Consider the following 6,642-nt stretch of genomic DNA (forward strand, 5'->3'; position numbering starts at 1 on the left):
TCAGTAGTTGTAAGCCAGCTACTCTGTGGGAGAAAGCGACATGCTTTACTCCTGAACAGAGTCACAGTCTCAAAAACCCTCAGGGGCAGTTCTACCCTCGGGTCACTGAGTCAGAATTCACTCCTTGGCAGTCAGTTTGGGGACATTATGAAGAGTCTTATTTTAGATTTTTACTAGATACTATTTATAAAAACGAGGAAGCTCCCTTTTGTGTGTAATTTGTAGGGTGTTTTTCTCATGCAAGTGTGTTTGATTTGGTCAAGTTTTTTTCCCTGCAGCTACTGAGATGATTATGTGGTTTTTATTCTTTGTTCTTTTGATATAATTGATTGCCGTAATTAATTTTTGGATATTATTCTAACCTGGCATTCCTGTAATAAATACCAAAGTTCTTGGAAAATGTACTTAAACGTTAATGGAATTTTTCCAAGAACTTTTTGAAGCTACCTTATTACCATTTTTATATATTGCTGGGTTTATTTGGCTATATTTGTGTGTGTGTGTATTTTTGCTAGAGTATTTTCTTGTTTTGAATTAGAATTTAACTTTGTAAGCTGAGCACTAAGCACACAGAAGGCTGTGGTATTTACAGGGGAAGCCCTAAATCCATTTTTGGATCTCCATGCAGATTCAGCCTCCACTGAATGCTTTCTGACAGTTTCATCAGCAGTGTGAATGGGCTGGTCCTTTGGGAGAATGTAATCGAAGATGGATTACTGCCACTTCCCTGGCCAGGCCCCAAATCTTTAGCAGCTTTCCTGGGTGTGCCCTTAAAGGAAATTGGGGTGCTAGGGTGCCATGGGCATGAATCATACCCTGACTGCCTTGTTTGTAGGGCCCGAGTCAATCGTCTATGTTCTTGTGCCCAGCATAATGTACATGTCCCATCATGGTCTCTTTTGTGCTTGTGTACTTTTTTCTGAAACTGTGATCGTTTTCTTTGCCCTCCCATGACCCACTTAAGCTGAAGATTCTCTGCAAAGCATGGGACACCATCATGGCCTTGTGCCGGTGATTTCCTTCAACTAGATGATGTCTTTGTCTTTGCCTGTTTAAGATTTAATAACCATGCTCCTTGAATTACATTTGATAGTTGGGCTTTCTGTTGTGCCCTAAAACAAAATCCAAAGCTTCAGCAGAAATCCAAAGCTATTTTTTCAGTTGGGATTTCTGAAGGTTTGAAGAACTGGCTCCAGAAAAAGGTTGCTTTCCCCTGATATGGAGTTTTGGGTAAACACTCTTGGTTTTGAAAGGGATGCTAGGGGGCTTCCAGAATCTTTCTTAAGCCTTATTAAGTTTTGTTGTGTGTTTTCTCCTTTGTGAATTGTTAAACATTTATTCATTTTCTCTCTCCCCTGTTGGCAATTACCTTTGAGAGCCTTCTGTGCAGTTTGTTCTGAGTGTCCAGTTTTTATGACTAGCTTTTGCATGACTCAAAGACTCATCTGGCATATGCTGGTTGGTTTCAGCACTTAACAGAGGCAGTTCCTATGTGGAAGGAGTTCTGAGGTCATGTTGTTGGGCGCATGCTAGTGAGGGTGCTGAAAGATGCACTGGCCCCTCACTGGTCCTGGTGCTGTCTGCGTTTGCGTGCATGTTTGGGGTAGATTCACTCAGTGGTTGGGGGACTCAGTGGCCGTTTTCCTCTACAGGATCATGCACTATTCTTTGGTAAGAGAGAATGTGTCCTCCCTGCACATGCAGTGAACATTGGCATTCTTTGAACAATTCTTTAGAGCATGGCTTCTTAAGCTTTTTCCATTTGCTATCCCTTTTTGCTCACAAGCGTTGCAACATGGGCAAATGCTGACAGAAGCATTGCAGATTCATGACATGCTTGATTTTGAATTACTGGTTCATCATTGTGCATTCAGAAATATTTACTTACTGTAAATTTTTCATGAGCCCACATTCAGTTACATGACCGCACATGGTTTCTCCACAACAGACAGCTTAAGATGCTTTGGTTAGAATATCAATGGTCACCTTTGAAGAATATTTTCTGTTATTTCATATATAATTAATTATTAATTGGGAATATATATATATATATATATATCTCACATCATTCCAAAGCTCAATCATGTCAAGCAGAATCATATGATTGCTACCACAATTTGTTTCCAAACATTTTTTTTCCTTCCTGGACTCCTTAACTGCATCTCCCTTTTACACTCCTCCCATCATCCCCTGCTATGACTATATCCCCTCCCCTCCCGCCCCCAAACCCTTATTCTACTTGCTGTCTCTCTAGGTTCATCAGTCCTGGGTTTCATTTACTGAAATACAGAAAAACATATAACACCAGGTCAAGAGGCTAACCCCCAATAACATAACACCTCTGAGATATACCCTAATATGAACAAGGGAAAACAAACCCAAACAAAAACACAGAACATGTTGAAAACCAGATCAGGTCCAGCATGCATCAGAGCGAGGATCAACTGGCAAAGTTTTAATTATTCAAGTCAGATTTATACATTCGATCTTCTCTACTCATCTCTCTAATGAACTCTGCATTCCCCCTCATTCACACTGATAGGATTTTTTGTTCTTTCATGCCTGATACCTGATCCCTTTGACACCTCGTGATCACACAGGCTGGTGTGCTTCTTCCATGTGGGCTTTGTTGCTTCTGAGCTAGATGGCTGCTTGTTTACCTTCAAGCCTTTAAGACCCGAGATGCTATATCTTTTGATAGCCAGGCACCATCGGCTTTCTTCACCACATTTGCTTATGCACCAGCTTTGTCTTCAGCAATTGTGTCGGGAAGTGAGCATCATGAAATGCCAGTTTAGTAGAACAAAATATTCTTGCATTGAGGGAGTCCTTGAGTGGAGGCCCAATTGGCTGGACACTATTTACACAAACAATGGGGCTAATAATTGGGGAACTTTACAATAGTAATCACTGAGAATATTCATCACAGGTTTGCTGGGATAATGCATACCTTAATACAGCATAGAGGGCATGGATGTAGCAAGTTCACGATCTTGGCTCAGCTGTATTCTGCTTCTTCAGACACAGGGATTTTCTGAAGTAAGTCCTCAGGTTACAAGTGTGTCTGGGATACAGTCCAGCTCACCTAGTATAGTTTCTGCATCAGATCTCATTGATGCAGCCTGTAGAGCATGCTCTGAACCTTGAATATGCAGGACGCAGTGTCCCAGCATTACACAGCACCAGCCTGGGTCTCCAGGATGCATCCAGAAGCCCGGGTCAATGTGGCCCAGTTAGATACCCCCTTCTTTGTCCCCCAAAGCATTTTCAGTCATTCTTCCCCCAACTGAATGTTGTTCCTCCCTCTTTTCCTACCAATAGACATGTACTTGTGCCCCCCTAGATGTGTTTGCTCCTTTCCCACTCTCCTGAGTTAATTTTTCCATCAGCATCCCTCATCTCTCAGAGGGATGTCTACCTATCTGGAGGGAACCTAATCATAGATTTACATGGCAGCTACTCAGGAGACAACATCACCTTCCCCTCCCTTGACCATTTGATCCCAGCTGAAGTGAGGCACCACCCAGCCAAGTGACCTTCAAAATACTTACCTAGAGGGGCTGGTGTATGGCTTATTGGTGGACTTGGTTCTCTAACAGGTTGTCTGGCACCCCAGTTAGCAGATTGGATGCCCTACAGCCCTGAGCTTGTGCCCATTCTGCTTGTTCCTACAGCAGTGAATTCAAACAGTTGTTTCATGGTTTCATCACTGTTTTTATGTCTGTGTAATGCTCCATTGTGTGTATGTACAAGAGTTTTTTGAATACAGTCTTTTATTGATGGGTATTCAGGCTGTTTCCAGCTTCTTGCTGTTGTGAACTCTGCTGCAATGAACATGGGGGAGCAAATGTCTTTTCGTGATCTGTTTCTTGTTTCTTTTGGGTATCAGCCCATTAATGCTATTGCTGGAGCATATGGTGTTTTGCTTGCTATCTGTTTTAGGTAACACCATATCACAGTGGCTGTACGTATTTACAAGCCCCCTACCAGTGGATAAGAGTTCCAACTCATCACACTCTCCAGCATTTGTTGTTCTCAGTTTTTAAAAAGTGGGCTATATTATGGGTGTTAGATGGTGTGTTAGGCAGGGTTCTCTACAGAAACAAAAGCAGGACACTTATGATTATAAATACAAGTGGATAGGTGTTATACAGCCAAAAGGACTATAACAGCTAATTAGTCCACACAGCAGTACAGAGGGCTCAGTTCAATTCACTTTCATGGAAGAGTTAATATACTGGAAGTCCTTAACTCAAGTTGGCTGCTGGATCCAAGGTCATGGAAGCAGACAGCGGAGTCTTCCCTTGGGCAAGGCCGGCAGAGTCTGCCTGCAGGCAGCAAACAGCAGGGTGGGTCAGTAGCTTGGGAGCTTAGTAAGGCAGCCCCTGATGGGATCCGGAACATAAGCATGCTGTCAGGATCCACCAGCCTCAAGCTCAAGCGATGTACACACCAGTAGCAGGGCGAAGCAGGTCTCCCCTCAAACTCTAGCAACACGATCCATGGGTTGCCTTGGCCCATAGGTAATGTAGCACACAGGAAAGGCAGAGAACTAGCTAAAGTGGCAGCACACTGGTCCAATCACCAGGGAACAAGAGGGATGGGGGCAGGCCTTGCAGAGCCATTAATCTCATTGCCCTCCAATCAAGCTACAGCCACATTAAACTGCCAACACGTTCTTATTGGCCTCATTTGCATGATAAACCTAACAGTCAGAGATTATATCTCATGGTTGTTTTGACTGGAACTTCCTGGATGGCATGTCCTCATGAGTTTATCAACCATTCGAGTGTCATCCTTTGTGAATCATCTCTTTAGGTTTTTGCTCACCTTCTCAGAGGGTTATTCGTTTCCCCCCCCTTGTAAGCTTATCAAATACTGTAAATTTTAGTAATTAGTTCTTTGTTGTGTTTTTACTAAACATTTTTTCTCTTTTTACTTTTTTAATGAAGTATTTAGATGCACACAAGTTTTTTATTTTTAATAGGTCCCATTCATCTATTTTATCTTCCACAGAGTGTGTTTCCTTTGTTATCTCTGAGAGCCCATGGATTCCCTGCACTAGGGCACTTAGATTTGTCCCATTTTCTCATTGATGATCCTGAGAGTTTAGGGTTTTAGATTTAGGGCTTTGATCCACCTTGAGTTTGTGTTTGTGCCTAGGGTAAGATATGGGTGTTGTTTCATTCTTCTTCAGGTAGATATCCAGTTTTTCCAGCACCATTTACTGAAGAGGGCATCTGCTTCCAGGTTAATGCTTTTTAAGCCTTTGTCAAAGATCAATTGTCTGCATATGGATGTTTTTATTTCTGGGTTTGTTTTCCCGATCCATTGGTCTGTCCGGGTATTTATCATTATACCAGTACCAGGCTCTTTTGAAGCTGTAGCTGTATAATAGGTTTTGAGGTAGTCCAAGACCCCTACTCTATTCTTTTTTAGTTCTTTGCCTATCTTGGGCTTCTTCCCTCTCCATATGAAGTTGGTAATGAGTTTTTACATTTCTTTAAAGGATGATATTGGAATTTGAATTGGGATTTATATTGAATTTGTATATTGCTTTAGGAAGTATTGACATTTTTTGCAGTATTGAGTCTTCTGATCGATCCATAAACATGGAATATTCTTCCACATATGTAGGCCCATTTTGGTTTCTTTTAGTAATGTTCTGTAGTCCTCTTCTTACGGATCTTTTTGGGTTTTTTTGGTTAGGTTTATTGCTAGGCATTCCAGCTTTTGTGTGGCTATTGTGAATGGTTTTGTTTCCTTGATAACTTTTTTTGGTATTCCCATCAGTGGTATATAAGAATCCAATAAATTTCTGCTTGTTAATCTTGTATCATGCTATTGTACTAAACTCCTATATTGTTTCCAGCAATCCTATTGTGGACCTCTTAGGATTCTCAATATATAAAATCATATCTTCAAATAGTGAAAGCTTCATTTCTTCTTTGCCCAGTGGTAGTCCCTTGATTTCTTGCCATTGTCATGGTACTGACTAGGACTTCAAGCACAATGTTAAATTAAAGTGGCAATAAGGGATATCCTTTTTGGGTTCCCTTATTCATTGGATATATTTTCAGCTTTTCTCTATTGAGTATAATATTGGTTATTGGTTTTTCATATATGGCCTTTATTGTGTTGAGGATTTTCCTATTAATCTTATTTTCTTGAGAATTTTTACTAGGAATAGGTGTTGAATACTTTCAAATGCTTTTTCTACATTGCTTATATGATCATATTTTTGTATCCTTTTCTTGCTAATGTGGTGAATTATGTTAATTGCTTTCAAATGTTGAAACATCTCTGCTTCACTGGAATGAATACCACTTGGTCAGGGTGTATTATTTTCTTGATATGTTGTTGGACTCTACTGCCTAAGATTTTTGTTGAGACTTTTTGCGTCTATGTTCATGAAGGATATTGGTCTGTAGTTCTTTATTCTTTTGGGGCCTTTGCCTGGTTTTGGATCAGGCTTATACTGGCTTCATAGACTGCGTTTGGGAGTTTGCTGTCCTTTTCTTTTTTTTCTTTAAACATTTTATTAGGGGCTCATACAACTGTTATCTCAATCCATACATACATCAATTGTGTAAAGCGCATTTGTACATCATTCTCAAAACATTTTCTCTCCACTTAAACCCC

The sequence above is a fragment of the Echinops telfairi genome, unplaced genomic scaffold (assembly GCF_000313985.2).
Source record: "Echinops telfairi isolate 266 unplaced genomic scaffold, ASM31398v2 ScPeMD7_7421;HRSCAF=8459, whole genome shotgun sequence".
NCBI classification, from domain to species: Eukaryota; Metazoa; Chordata; class Mammalia; order Afrosoricida; family Tenrecidae; genus Echinops; species Echinops telfairi.